This window comes from Equus asinus, chromosome 5 (assembly GCF_041296235.1).
Source record: "Equus asinus isolate D_3611 breed Donkey chromosome 5, EquAss-T2T_v2, whole genome shotgun sequence".
Taxonomy (NCBI): domain Eukaryota; kingdom Metazoa; phylum Chordata; class Mammalia; order Perissodactyla; family Equidae; genus Equus; species Equus asinus.
The window spans coordinates 50,219,293-50,235,415 of NC_091794.1; the positions used below are offsets into that span (position 1 = coordinate 50,219,293).

Below are 16,123 nucleotides of genomic sequence, written 5' to 3' on the forward strand. Positions count from 1 at the left end.
AGAGAATAGGCTGCCTAAGTTTATACCTGCTCTTCGGCCTTCAGATTATCTGATACCGTTAAGGAAAGTAAGTCTTTCAGTCAATTACAGCTGGTGGTTTGGTTTTATTTCCTTTTTTCTGGTAGTGTCTCATCCTATATTTATTTACATACTGCCTCAGACATGCATGCGTGTGGTTGGATAATGAGATATTCAACCTGGCTTAAAATACCGCCCCCCCCCAAAATTATTAAGCTATTTCAAAACAAGAAATAATGCTGAGAGAAAATTTGTATTAGCTTGATTGATTATCTTATTTTAATCCATATTAAAGCTTTAAGTCTCTAGGCGTGGCTCTTTACTTCTAACACCTCATAAATTATAGCTATAATGAAGCAGTCATTTATCCTGAGCTGATGATAAATGGCTTGCCCTAGGAGGAACTAAAGAATAGGCAAGTAGATCATTTTCATATTTGGTGAAAACAATATTAAGTACCCAGACCTCAGTGATTGCCCTAATAAATGAATAATCTGAGGTGAGGGGCTTGGCAGTCAGTGTAAAAAATAACCTGAGCTTTCTCTGTCATTTGTCAGGCTTTGCTATGACAGCATGCATTATGGGTAAATGAGCAATCAGCAAGAACTATGTTATGGCTGGGATGTTTTTGAGAAATTTATCATATGCATTGCTTGGTACCTTAAGACCTTAAGGCTTAATGGCTATAGTGCATGACTGCAAGCGAGCACAGTTCCTATTTACCATGGTATGCTTCATTTGTCCTCCATCTCTCACCTTAAAGAAAGAAAAGACCGTTCCCAAATGAGCTTCATTTGGTTTTGTTTTTAAAACTTTAAAGTCTATGTGGATGATGTCTATCTCTATGTTGATAGACACTGCTCTTGGTAGATTGGCTGAAGGAGATTTTGGAGATCTGAATTCAAATAAGACTTCAGGGTCAGAAATTTATCAGTGTGTGGGGATGTCCAATGTACATGGAGCCAAATGTATTATGAAAAGTGGCATTACCTCTTGATGATACTATTAAATATTTAATGGTACTTAAGAGTTAAATGAATTTTCCACCTTCCCTCAACCCACCAAACAGTTGATCTCTTTGATTTATTACTGAATTGGAAACAACCATGAGTAGTTGAGATGTGAATGCCTCATTGGACTTATGCAATGTGTTATGACAATATCTGACTCATTATGGTTTGCTGCCATATGTAGTAAAAAATGGAACCAGTATCTGAACTCCTCTTCCCAGGCCGGAGAGCTCTCATCCAAACCCTTGTCTCACTCCTGTGAATCCTATTCTGAAATATTTCATCAAGGAAAATATGGCTTTACCAGTGACCTCTGCTGCCATAATGTCCAGAATTCGCAGGTGACTTTGAAGTTAGATACACATCAAATTCAAATTCTGGTGTCACCACTAGTTGGATAAATTTGTTCATTAAATTACTCTGACATCATTTTCCTCCTATGTAAAATGGTGAAAATACTATTTTGAAGGGTTGTTGTGTGGAATAAGTGAGATAATGTATAGAAGGTGCTTAGCATGTGACAAATGATGCATAAATATTCATTTAGTTCCATGTCTTCTTAACCCTGGTCAGGCACCTGAGCATTTTCAATGTTCAAAATGTAGATGACATTTTAAAAGATACTGTATCAAGGCCAGTTGCTCACTATATTACAGCAAGATGCTAGTGAGACAAATTCAATTAAGCAAAAACATTTGTTGGATGTCTACCGTGGGTCAGGTTCCAATGATGACCTAAATACCACCTTGCCATTGGTTACCAGGACCATGGTAATAACCTCTGATTTCTCCCCTCTCCTAGCTCTCATCCAAGAACTTTCCAGTTGTCTTTCCAAAATACAGATCTGATCATGTCATGACTCCCATCTGCCAAGCCATTTAGCATCACAAACAAGAATTTCCATAACATGCCTTAAGACCTACCATTTCAACTTCATAATTTTCAGCCTCTTTTATGCCTATACTCCAGCTATACAGAACTACTCACTGATTCTTCAGTATGTAAGTCACACGCATGCTTTTCTTTGCCTAGAATGTACTTCCTCTCATGCAGCTGTCTTGACATGGCCAAATCCTTAGGCAAGATGTATTTCAAATTTTAACTTGGGGTGTAGTCTTCCCCAGCTTTCTGGGTTGAGGTGGTTTCTTCCTCCTAGGTGTTTTCTGAGTAATTTGTGTGTAATAGCCCTCTCATCATGTTGTGCAGTAACCATGTGTTTGTGTGTGCTTTGTTTCTAACTGTGAGTTCCTTGACAGAGACAGTATCTAGTTCATCTTTTTACTCCCAGAAATTAGCATGGTGCCTGGGAATGCAGTAGGTGATTTGTAAACATGTAATCAATGAGAAAGGTGTTCTGCGTTTCTTCCAACACCTTAAACTCAAAGTCAGAGAAGTTCTCAGCAGGGGAGATATCGGACAACCACATATTCCTTGTTGTGATCTGACCTACAGGTCCCCATGTATTCCCTCCCCCAATCAAACAAAACTCACAAAATGCCTCATTTGACTGGCTTCCTTCAGGAGCTGAGTGAGAGGGAGAGTTTTATAGGACGGCAACATGCGGGAGGGTGGAGGTAGAAGAGGAGAGAGCCCAGGTGGCAGAGGATGCCGAGAAACTTAATTCTTCCACCCCCTGGAATTGGTAGACATCTCCTTGAGGGCTCTGGACTGTCACAGGTCGAAGAACTGGGTGGTTCAAGGCAACTGCATCTGTATCTCAGGGCTGAGGTAGCCTCCAACTTAGTTCTAAGTTCTAGGTGAAATGAGGGAGTTGGATCCCAATCTTTTAAAATATGAGGACTCTTTTTTATAACAGGAAAAATTCATAGACCTTTCAGTATTTATTGATTGACAAAGCATATGAAAAATCTACTGGGAATTGAAGAACACTTTAAATTTTTTTAGCATTTAATGGACCACAACAGCATGTGCGGTGAGTGTACCCCGGCATGAGCTGCCTGGATGGGCACGTGGGCAGTAGTACTGCGTGGTACCGAAGAACATAGGCTTTTGAGTCAGCCAGATTTGGGTTCAAATCCTAGTTCTGGCACCAGCTGTATGATCATGGGCAACTTTCTTAGCCTTAATTTTTTCATCTGCAAAGCAGATGGTGATATCAACCTCATAGTGGATTAAGTGGCAAAAGATTTAAGATAATGAAACTAAAGATAAAGCACAGCATCCAGAACCAGTGCCTGCTTAATAAATGATGAAGAATGGGTAGGGTAGTTCAGCAAGTTCTGTGATACATATTCAGAGCAAGGTGGCTGTCTAGAGAAGATGAGCATTATTTGTGTAGAGTGGAGTGTGTCCATCACAGAAGTTTGGTGGGGTGTGCTGGGGTCTGTGAGGAGAAGGCGAGGCTGTGATGTAAGGCATCTGGCAAAGGCCTTAAGGTATCTTCTTTGATATGAGAACTGAGAGTCCTCACAGGATTTGAGAGTGAGGGTGACATGATCAAAACGATGCTTCAGGAAGTGTTAGAAGGATTTGAAAGTAGACTGGGTGAGAGAGTCTGGGACAAGGGAGAAGTTAAACACATTTCCAAAGTCATCAGCTCTCAGCACAAAGAATGAGTCCGGAGATGCAGTTATGAGAAACCGGTGAAAGGGTGAGTTTGGGGATGACAATTCGGAGCTTATAAGACATTCTCTGTGCAGTGGGATTTGTGAATGGAGAGGGCTCACCAACCAAAAGAGAGGTGAGAAGCTAGGCTAAATATAGAGCTCTGAGAGTCCTCTTCTGTCTTCAGAGAGAACTGACTTCTTATGAGTAGCTGGACCCCCCGCTCTGCCCCCAGTGAGGATTGCTGATAGGGAAGCCCAGATGGAGCCCCGCTGGGTTTCCCAGTGACCAGGGCAAGCAGCAGACTCAGCATTGAAGGTGGGAAAACAGTGGTCAAGGGAAAAAGTTCATTGTCTTCCTGAAGAGTACAGAGAAGAGCCAATCCTGGTCAAACAGGAGAACGAAGAAGATGAAAGTTATTGGATTGGATGGGATGAAGGCTGTTGGCAAAGTCAGAGAAGGGCTTTTAGTGGAATGATGGGAACAGAAGTCAGGTCTTAGCCTTAGCTGTTTGAAGGCAGACAGAGGAAGTGGGTTTTTGTTTGTTTGTTTCTCTGGGTCTTAACACTGTGCTTGGAAGCTAAGGTGGGCAAAGATATTACAATATAAACATGAGTACTCAAGGCAAATCTTTTGCTCAGATTACAGTATCAATTTGAGGGGAAGATTGGGGTTAGACTTTTTTTCTCCTTCCCTTCCTGTCATAGAAAGTAGTGCAGTGCCTTGCACATAATAAGTCCTCAGTAAATATTTGACAATTGCGTGAGTGCATGAAAGGACATCATGTAGGCAGCATGAATGGATCCTTTGAGGATCGCTCTTCGGAAGGCAAAGAGCTCACTCACAGGGAAGAGACACGGTGGAATTTCCATTTGCCATTTATTCTTTTCCATGGGACACCAAGAAATTTCAAAGCAGATGAGGAGAAGAGAAATATTGGTTCTTACGAATACTTTCAAATATTACGAATAGGAAAGTAATCTTTACAAACTTATCTACTACTGAATCTACTCGGCCATAAAGATACTCCTCCATTTGACCAATTCTATATTGAGGGTTAAAAAGTGTGAATGGAGAAAAACTGTGGAAGCCTCATGGATGGGGGTTTTTCCAGGGTTGTGGGGCCCCTGAAGTCCAGGAATGGAAGAGAGAACACCAAAAGTGACCCTGTACCTTCATCTGCAGTAATCTCACTTTTAGGGAACTCTTGTTATTTATTTGTGTAGAGTGATTTTCTTTCTTCTTTCACCAAACATCAGTGGTCACTGTCTCTATAATCTCCTTAACATATGATTCCTCAACACGAAACATCTGAAGCTTCCTTTGCTGGGTAGGAAGAAATTAAATTAGCACTCCCACCTACTTGCATGCTTTCATGTGTATGCTCTGTGGGTTTTTATATCTCATTACTAGCTGCCTCTTATAGCCTTTGTGCTTACCAGAAAACGGAAGCAGAAGACTAAAATTCTCTGATTCATACTTTAATGGCATATGGAGGTTACTCTTAAGAAGTACAACTGAGATGAAAAATCTTGTTTTAAACTTTCTTTTTATTTAAATGTTTATTTACTTTACATTTATCTATGTTAAATATTTAACATAGGTTTATAACATTATATAGATTTCAGGTATACATCATTATATTTCAACTTCTGTCTGGATGAAAAATCTTAAGAGCATCTTTTATTCGTGCTATTTCCATCTGCTAATAATCTTATGTACATCTGATGTACTTTCAGACAAATCCATTGGAACAATTTATTTGAAGTAAAAGTATTTCTACTTGGAAATAATATCATGGTGTTATCTGCATAATAAAACATCTCAGATTGGCTAAGGATACACAAGATGAACACTCTTCTGTCTTCTATAGGCCTTTCTACTTTTTGATAGAGAATTCTTGGATTTGGTGAAATGGGCATATTCTCTTTTTTTTGCTGAGGAGGATTCACCCTGAGCTAACATCCACTGCCAATGTTCCTCTTTTTCTATGTGAGCTGCTGCCACAGCATGGCCACTGACAGACAAGTGAGGTAGGCCTGCACCCAGGAACCAAAGCGGGCCACTGAGGTGGAGCATGCCGAACTTAAATGCTAGGCCACTGGGGCTGGCCCAAAATGGGCATATTTTTGCTAACATGTCAGTGAATGTGATAACAAGTTTCTGTTGGTTCAGGGTTTTTAAAATGGGAGTGAATTAAAACATGTTACCATAAACATCAGAAGTATTACTTGATGACGGATTTTTATCATTATATAATTTTTCATTTGTTACAAAATCTTTTTTTGGTTATTTTAAAGATTGGCACCTGAGCTAACAACTGTTGCCAATCTTTTTTTCTGCTTTATCTCCCCAAATCCCCTCAGTACATAGTTGTATATTTTTAGTTGTGGGTCCTTCTAGTTGTGGCATGTGGGACGCCGCCTCCATGTGGCCTGATGAACGATGCCATGTCTGTGCCCAGGATCCGAACCGGCGAAACCCTGGGCCGCCGCAGTGGAGTGCGTGAACTTAACCACTTGGCCACGGGGCTGGCCCCACAAAATCTTTGTCCTACCACATAGAAAGGTGAACATATTGGTCACGCCCCCTCAGAGATGCAGTTCTGTCCAAGCCACGGATACCTTGAATTTCTCCTAGAGAGCTGAGGATCCTCTCTGTCTGCCCTCAGTACCAGGTAAACCGTTATGCCAGTCGGCTTAGGAAATACCAGCACTGCTACCTGTGCTGCACACAACTCTCCTCAGACCACACGGGGCAGGCTCCAGTGTGACTGGACCCATTTCTGTCTGTGCTCCTCTTGTCACTGCAGCCTCTTCTCCTCTAGGTTACTTGAGCTATTTGGGAAATTCCTTGTGCATCTAAGGCATAGTCAGTTCCACGATAGAGGGATCGTCTGACCCTGTGACTTCAATGGGATGGAATTTTCTCAATGATCCTGGCATTTAATCCTTGGTATGTCGCCCAGCATGAATTTCTCTACAAATTGAGAGGTGATTACTTGACCCGTAGGTCTGGGTGAGCCGTCTAAACTGGCAGAGAGAAGTGGCTAGATGTACTTAATATCTCATCTCCTTCTCCCAACACCACTAGTCTGAAGGGGGAAACAAGTGGTTTTTCCTTCGGAAGCTTTGGAAGGCATGTGGTTCGTCCCTGAAAAGATGAGCAACGATAACAGGTCCCCTTAAAAGTGTGAGAATTATACCTTGCCCTAATATAATCCAAATCTTGTCATTCACTCAATAGTAAGCTATTAGGAGTGTCTTCTCCCCGAGTCCCTCCTCCCACCCCACCCCATTCCAGCACCTGAAATGCCAGCAGCCTTCAATTTTCCTTCAGTCCTTTGCTCATTCAGCTTTCCCTGCCTGGAACGCTTTTCTTGACCTCCACTTGGCAAATCATACTCATCTTTCAAGGCTTCTCCATGAAGGCATGCTCTCATCATGACTCCTCACTCCCTCTGTCGTGACTTCCCTATCTGGGGGAGCCCTCAGCATTTGAGGTGAAGTCTTCTTCACTGGGTTGTGAGCGATGTAAGGTCAAGGGCCATTTTCTTAATTAGTATCCTTTTATTATATAAGACAATGCATTGAAAAGAATATGTGTAGCATAATATATGTAACGTGTGTACAAGTAATAGGGTATAAAAATAAAATGAACACCTGTGAACACACTACCTAACTTTAGAAGTGGAACATGACCATATATTGCATCTTCCTGAGCACGTCTTCTCTATCCCATGTCCCTCTCTCACTCTAGAGGTAACTGTTCCTCTGAAGCCCGGGTACCTTCAGCATTCCCCTACTTAAAAAATGTTTTTATTGCTTCTGTATATATTACCAAACATATTACTTGGCTTTGCTTGTTTTTGAGTTAAAAAAAAAAATCTTATGGCTCTTGCTTTTCTTCATGCAATATTTTGTTTCTGAGATTCACCCCAATTGCTCATTTTCGCTGTTGTATACTATTTTATGATATGACTGTACCACAATTTATTTTTCATTCTCTTGTGGATGGGCCTTTGGGTTTGCAGTTTGGATTTTCTTTTTTGGTGAAGAAGATTGTCCCTGAGCTAACATCTGTGCCCATCTTCCTCTACTTTTTGTATGTGCGATGCCTGCCACAGCATGACTTGATGAGCAGTGTGGAGGTCCGTGCCTGGGATCTGAACCTGCGAACCCCGGGCTATTGAAGTGAAGAGCACAAACTTAACCAATATGCCACCAGGCCAGCCCCAGGGTTCGCATTTTTTTGATATAAGCAATGTTGGCACGTGAATGGTCTCAAACACATCTTCCACTATGTGTACACAAGAGTTTCTCTAAAGTATACATTTAGGAGTGGAATTGCTCTGGCAAGGGAGTTAGCACCAGATAGTCCAATATTGTGTTTTAAGGTAGTTGTGCTAATTTACACACACCAGCAATGTGCAAGAGTGTCTACATTCTTTACATATTTAGACCACTTCATATTATCCTATTTGCCAATCTAGGAGGTGTAAAATACTATGTCATTATCACCTTACTTTGTATTTTCCTGATAACTAAAGGGATTGAGCTCCTTTTCACATGTTTGTGGACCTTTCGTGTTTCCTACTTAGCAAAATCCTGTTCATATCTGTGGCCTGTCTTTCTATTGGGTTTTTGTTTAGTGTTATTCATTTTAGAATTTTTTTTAATTCTGGATACTAATCCTTGGTTAATTATATATTTTGCAAATATCTTCTTCTAGTTCCCAGCTTTTCTTTCCTTTCTTTTCCTTATACCATCTTTAAATGAACAGAATGTCTTACTTTTAATGTAGTCTGTTTTAACAGTCTTTGCTTTTATGGCTAGTAATTTATGTGTCTAGTTTGACATTGTTTTTGATTTATGTTTTAATCTCCGCCTTCAGCACCCAACCTAGATTCAAGATCACAATAAATTTTGGTTGAAAAAAAAAGAATTAGTAAATAATTTGGACAGAGGATTTAAGAGAAATTTGTCTCATTTGCCAAGCATACGTGATTTTTAATTACTGGATCAAACTCTGCATTTTGGAACAAGAAAGCCAGACAGGCCCTGAAACATCTCTTCTTCCTATGCTGTCGAGGCCAGCACTATGGAGGGCCAGTGCCCCGTCCATATCCCTCCACCACTTCTGTGCGCGCCAGCCGTGACTTCCAAATGGTTTGCCTGAGTCCGCCAGGTCTGAGCATGGGCAGGTCAGAAGTTCAAGGAATTACATCCCGTGGGATCAGCTCTCAACAAATGACTGATGGGAACTCGTGGATAGAACCCCCAGCTCCCTCACCTCAGCCATGCTGATCTGCACTGTTTTCTCCAGTCCCCAGTGGTAACTCACTTAATGACACACCCTTTATTGACTTCTGGTTCTTCTCTGTCTCTCTTCCTGCTCCCCTACCTGTGTTTCCTGAGACCATCTCTGACATAAACTACTTGCTCTTGAATCTTTGTCTCAGGATCTGCTGGTGCAAAGAAAAATGTTTGAATGTCAGTTTTTGACTCAGGAACATGAATACTTGTGATTTTAGGATTGGATGAATGTATCTTTTTTTAAAACTATTCTTACTGTTATCCCGTATTTGGGGAGCTATTACAGGGTGAAGTGCAGAGTGAGAAAGTATATAGTCTAAGGATTAAGGTTGTGGATCTAGAGCTGGAATACCAGGATTTGAATCATGGCTTTTCATCACCTATTAACTCACCTCACATCTCTGCCCCAGTTTCCTTACCTGTAAAATAGAGATAATAGTAATATCTCCCTCATGGGCTATTAAGAGGATTAAATGGGTTAATGTAATCAAAGCGCTAAAATTAGTGTTTATCTTATGAAAAATGCTCAATAAATATGAGAAATTGCTTGTGTCCGGTACCTTCCTGGAGCCATTGAAGGAACAGCACGTCTCTTGATACATTTTAGGAGGGTGAGGTGGTTATGCATTTCCTGTCCCTCGATACGTAACGTTGCAATTAGGCTCCGCTGAAATCTTAGGAAGAATCTCTAACCATTCAAAAATAATTATTCAATTGTTTTTAGAAAAAACGTCTAATCTTCTGAGTGTTGAACTCCACTCTGAGGTTATAATGGATCTCCTTTTAGTGCCTGGGGAGAAGGAAAAATGCCAAATGAAAACAGATTTCTCTGTAAATCTATACTTTTCATTTTCCTTTAACTCAAGAGTACTTTGACTCTTATTTGCTGGGGGTTGCAGGGGGAGAAGAGGGAATTATATAAAGAGGGTTTTTGTCCCCAGGACTATCATTCCAGAAAGCTTGATTCTGTTAAATGGATAAAGTTGTAATTTGAATCTGTGTGGTTACCAAAAAAGGTGCTTCCATGAGCATTTTGTTCACTAACATTTGATATTCTATCAGTGGATCTGACATAAGTTTCCTAAACTTTTCTTTTCCTGTGATTATTAATTGCAAAGAAGTTAGTATCTGGATGTCACCCATAACCTTTAATAGTATGACGTCTTGTATAGACAGTAGGTTTTATCAGAGACCCAATTTCATAGATTGATTCTGTGTTAACTGAGATATTTTCCTTGTGCTTGAAACACAGCTTAGTTTAATGGCAAGAGAACTGGGTTCGAAGCCAGAAGACCTGGCATTCTCTGCTCCTTAATTAGATTTGTGACACTGGGGAAAGTTACTTTAATATTATAAGCTTTGGTTTCCTCATCTGGGAGATGGGGGAAAATAATGAAATCTAGTTCATAGAGTTGTATAAATGGTAAAATTGAATACAAAAACTGACAGGTTCTTAAGGAGGTTTTGTTTTGCTCATGGAACTTTTAAATTATTCTAAATTTTGGCTTTTTGCTACAACAAAATAATTGTATGTAATTTTTTCCTTTATCTTCTCTGTGGTTCCGGAAGATAATTATACTTAAAAATTTTCTTTCTAATGAATCATAAAATAATCTTATTTAGTTCAAACTCAAGTATTTCAGTTGAATTGATTTGGGCTCTTTAGTCAAAATATAAAATAAAAGTTTATTGAGAATAAAGAATTTCTGAAAATTCTTGATATTCCTTGTCCATGATAATATTTGTTTTTCAATGTTATTTATAGAATTCAGTCAGTCCATGCATAGTACTGAGCCCCAGTTATGTGTTAGTCACTGTATTAGGCACTGAAAAGTGGTTGAAAGAGAGAATTTTTGTGTGTGGCTATATGGTATCCATATCAAAAGAGCAAACTGTAATTTTGGCAATACTTTTTGCTAATCTAAATTGTATCAAAGGAACTGACATGTAGAAAAGCCATTTAGCCAGAATTTCTTATTTTATTTTCACATCATAGAGGCAGAACCAATTGTAAAATGTGAGCACAGTGCAATATTTTTTCTTTAGCTATGTAAACAAAGACATGCATACAAATAAGGGGATATGGATCTTCTTACCAGATTCAGAAATAGCCAGTTATAGTCTGTTCCTTATGTCAACATATTGTGAAAGATAATTGAAATTCCAGCAAGTGCCTCTGTTATTAACAGTGGAGCTGATGCCATTATAATCTTGTGAACATCCAGATGAATACAGCCAGATATATTGAAGAATGATTAAGTGTTGTAACCTACTGTAATACTTAATAATGTTACCGTTTTGGTCCATTATTGGAATATTGTATCTGCTTGAATTAATGTTTATAATGGTGCTTTACTGCTATTGTCTGCTTGTTTTCACCCTGATTTATGTGGTTGGCAGACTGAATACAACTTACATTGAATTTCCTCAAGAAATGCAGTTTAGCAGAAGCACAAGTCCTTCTGAATAAACTTTGAATAGAGATATTAAAGATACAAAACACAATGGTTTTGGCTCTCTGATTGTCTATAGCAAGAAAACATATATTTAAAAAGGAAACATGGGTTCACAAGAAGATAAATAGACACATAATCCAGAGGCCAGTTGCTTGCAGAATTTCTTAGTTTGATGTGACTCTCTCTCTGACGGTTCTCCTAAGGTAGGTTATTTTGGAGAAAACATATGTTTCCATTTTCTCTCCCTCTGCTTCCCTTTGAGTCCCCAGGCTCCACTAGGGTCACAGAAACATTAAGGCTTTTGTCACTGTGATTAATAGCTCTTAAGATCATCTTTAATTCACTCACTAATGACTGAGGGTCTTTCTGCTCTCCAAGTAATCGGGTGATGTATGAGCCGATAGCACACCTTGTGCCAGAGGTGAAAATCATTCAGGCAATGCAAATATTGTCACGGGAACAAATGTTTTCCCTGTTAATAAAAATTAATGAATTCTACCCAGGAGCTAGTTAAGGAAGCTGTGGCAAAGGAGACCCAAGCACAAATAACTTCTTACTGCTAAGAATCGCTTATGTCTCCTTTCTAGGTATAGAAGAAGACAATTGTGGCATATGTCTATATTTCCAAAAGAGATGAAACAACCACAAACTAATTTAATTATAGAAATGCATTACATTGTTTTGAAATTAATTTTTCAGGTTCTTAAGAGTATTTAGAATTGTGAACTTTGGCATCTTATTTGTTTTAGCCTTGCTTAAACTACAGGCCCTAGCACTGTGCCTAATGAATACATTCCTCTCTTCATAGCCTAGTTAAAACCAAGAATTATAGTGGTCAGAGTTTATAACTATAAAATGATGTAATGAAGTTTAAATTTGAAAAACTCCTTGTAACACATCATAAAAGATTGATGAAACAGACTGGAGATTAATAAGTGGTTTGAATAGTTTTGAGAGCAAAAACAAGAAAAACACATTTGCTAACGCTATCGTTCTGTTTATTGAATTCTTTAAAAATAAAAACATCTCCTCTCTTAAAAATTTGCCTCACATCATTAAAGCTTTTCCCATAATATGTCTACCTGAACCCTTTGTTCATTCTGTAAGACAATAAATGTGCAATATTGTGAGAAGGTGTACCTACTCTTTAGGTCTTGAAACTTGCTGTCGAGTGAAATCTGTTGTCTTTTTGTTTCATTTTGATAGTTCATGAGTCTTTCTTCTAATGACCCAAATCCATTGTCTCAATGGAATAAATATTTCTGAAATAGCTCCCAGTCTGTCCCCTATCATTTACATCTTAGAACAAGAAAACAGTAAACTTTTAAAAGACATTATTTTACCTCTCCACAGTGCTTATCTACAAAGGAACATATTACTGAGGGGGAAAAAAGCTCAACTTGTTACTATTATTTCTGGTAGGCACCCAAGGAGAGTAGCTAATTTGTTCTTCATCAATGCCAAGGACAAATTAAAAAAAAAAAAAAAACCTAACTGAATTATGCATTTATATTTGCTTGCTTTTAAAGTGTGTTTATTTGCCTCAGAATGTTCAAATGAAAACATTAAAATTTTGCCTGTATATTTTGTACATTATCTCAGAATCAATTTGTATGATTTTAAGCGAACTGAATTCTAACAATATTAAAGGATACATGATGTTAATTATTTAAATACACTGAATTTTAAAAATATTAAAGGAAATATAAAATTAATGGTTAGGTTTTGAAATTGAAGAATGGGTATAATTGAAGAGGCTATTCCTGCCACTTCCTCATTATTAAGAATAACCCTTTTTTTTTTCCAAAATGAATTCAGATATTAGCTTTCCTGTGTTCAACTTGGAAATAGGATTTTTCTCTAGGCTGGTGCTTCTCCAAACGTGGTCTTTGGATCACTAGCATTCAAATCACTTGTCGGGGGAGGGGGTCTCACCCATAGTCATAGTGAAGCTCTGGGGAGAGGGCCTGGTATTTGTATTTTTAACAAGCACCCAAGATGACTCTTACACAAAGGTTAAGAACAACTGCTCTCAATGTTATTGGGAGAAATTTCACGACAACATTGGTTGTAATTATATAGACTATGTTTTTTTATTCACATAAAATAAATTTTCCACAATTGGGTTTCACTGTTTCAATAAACTTTTATATCTTACCCCTGATTCCAAAAGAAAAATGTTGAGTTTACACAGCTTCAGTACATACCTGGTGGGTGAAGGGTCTGGGCAAGTGCAGACAACAAGGAAATCAAATATGAGCTTTTTTGCCCGGAGAAGTTCTAATCACATAGTAAACAGTTAGAATTTACACGGGTCTTTATTTAATTAAGCCTGAGAACGACTATTCAGTTGCAGCTGGAGCAGAATCTTGGCACAGAATAGACCAATCTAGTGTAGCCTTTAACCTTTCCCCTTTTAACTGTGCTTATAAGAATGTGTGCGTTTCTTTAAGAAGGTGCTGCGAATCTTTAAGCATTGTTGTAGTCTTTGATATAAGGGTCACCTCACTGTGTACACATTTTAAAATCCGATAGTAAATAAAATGGGATGAAATGGTTGCACAGTCGAACTGAACTTTTTATAATCTATAAGGTTGAAATAATTTATCCATATGATGAACTTCCGTATTTTAAAGTTTTTCTGGTAATTTTTAATGAAGAATGTGCATGTGTGTGCATGTGTGTTTGTGTGTGTGTATGTGTGTGACTTTGACATCTGCTTTCCCATTTCACAGATCTTTTTCCATTCCTACACTTCCTTGTTGTTGAATATTCTTAAGCAACTTTTTGAGATCAGCTAAGGCTCAATAAAATAATGAAAACAAAAGATTGACACTGGTACTGTCACTGTTATTCAGGCCAAAGTGGCAGAATTAAATAGGATCCATACCAGGTCTCAAACTCTTGGCCCCATGGGCTACGTGTGACTTGCAGACATGTATAGTCTAGGTTAACACGATGTATGAAAACCCCAAACAAACTGGGAAACCTCATACCAAAATCCAAATTTCCGGTTTTTCTTAAAGTATCAGACTATCTGGCCACACGAGGCCAGTTTTCTACGTGGCAACAATCAGTCATGGCTGAATAGCAGCACCTCCGTTTGATGAGGCACTGCCTGTCCGCTCTCCTGTCTTTACTATCCGCTGTTGCCTTATGCCTCCTTTACCTTTTATGCTCGACCCTTGTAGGCATTTATATATGTGGCCACTGATCCATGCTAATGAACAGGGAACCCAAATAGGATAATCTGAAAATCTCAAAACTATGCATATTTGGCTTCAGGATTTGTGGCAGACCAGTACCTAATTGTATTAACCTTGGCAAATATTGAAATTAGTTTGTGCGACTTTGAGTCTGATCAGGTGAGTAAATCAGGAAATCTGTTTGAGAGTCACAAATCAGAGAAGTCAACTTGAGCTCAAAGTTGGAAATATGGACTTTTTTTCCTGCATTTGGTGGTAGAGATCTTTATTTCTTCTGTATAGATCTGAAAATCCTGTATTTCTGGAAGACACTGGTCTTGACTAGCAATGATAAACCAGTGGGCAGTGCCAACTTTAGAAAATAATTATCAAGACATCTCTGTAAGGTCTTGCAGCCTCTTAGTAACCACAGGAAGTTCCCAGCATCCTTGCCACAGGCCTGAGTTTCCAAGGCTGACAGATCCCTGCTCCTCCCTTCCTACCCCTCCCACTTGAAGAAAGGCCACAAGTTCAGATTCCCCCACCAGCTAACGACTTTGGGTTTGTCTGACTCTGCTCTAAGCCCTTTGGCATGGTCCAACCCTGCTTCTTTCAGAGGACAAATCTTATCTTTTTATTAGCAAACAGGATGGCTTAGATATGGCTTTATAGGACATTTGCTGGAGCATAATTTAATATGACTCATTTCCCCTTATACGTAGAGACAGTGACTGAGACAGACAAGGGGAAAACCAAACCCAAAAATGTTATTGGAAACTTACGCTTGAAAATGTGTAAAATTCTATTGGGTTCGAGGGATTTATTTAGAATGACTTGGCATTCTTTGCTTGGATGTCTAAATAGGCCGTGTGATACCATTTTTGGCCTCACTTTGAACCTAGTGTAATAAAGAAGGAAATGAAAGCAAAGGTAAACTTAAAGTATTGTTTTACTCTAAATGCTTTCAGTAAAGGGTCTTGTTATCTAATGATTGGTACTACATGGCTGGTATAAATCGTACAGTCTGTTCTTTGCACTCATGGCTGGAGGAGGCAAAGGCAAAGGAAATCAATTGGAACTAGCAGGTAACAAATGACCAGTCTTAGGCAAACTTAGCAGGTGGGGAAAATAGACTTGTGGACAAAGATTACTAGGAAACAGTGAGTGAGGACTTTTTCTTGTCTTTCAAATTCCAGTGCAATTATGCAAAGTGACTAATTGGACAATTATGAAAGACAGGGCTGTTTTATCTGTTACAACTATGGGCCTAGAGCCTGGGTGCTACTAGTTTTTCAAGGGTCTACTCAAAATATATAAGTCTTGGAAAAGATTGGCTTTAAAAAATGAATGGAAATGGTAAAATTAAAATTAATAAGCATTTATCAATACAGTACTATGCCGGCCAGCTAACTACAGTTCAACTCATCTAGACTTGTGTCTGAATTATACTGAATATGGGATGTGGGCACATTTTAATTTTTGGTATAATGTAGGATGCAGCTTCCAAAATTAAGTAACTAGGACAGGCAATAGTCTTAAAATAGCCCTGATGAAGGACTGCATTTTATAGCTAT

At 38.8% G+C, this 16,123-nt stretch overlaps 1 protein-coding gene across 19 annotated transcripts in view; it reads left to right on the plus strand.

Annotated features, from left to right (window-relative positions):
• MECOM (MDS1 and EVI1 complex locus) overlaps positions 1 to 16,123 on the plus strand; it is a 533,659-nt gene that overhangs the window by 199,850 nt on the left and 317,686 nt on the right. For 2 of the 19 annotated variants that reach the window (XM_070509487.1, XM_070509488.1), the window contains exon 1: positions 3,536 to 3,639. The exons of 15 other annotated variants lie outside the window; for them this stretch is intronic. The gene's annotated coding sequence lies outside the window, so the exon portion shown is untranslated. Of the gene's footprint in view, positions 1 to 3,535; positions 3,640 to 16,123 lie in introns of those variants that run through there. 2 more of the 19 variants (XM_070509486.1, XM_070509506.1) reach the window with 2 other exon arrangements.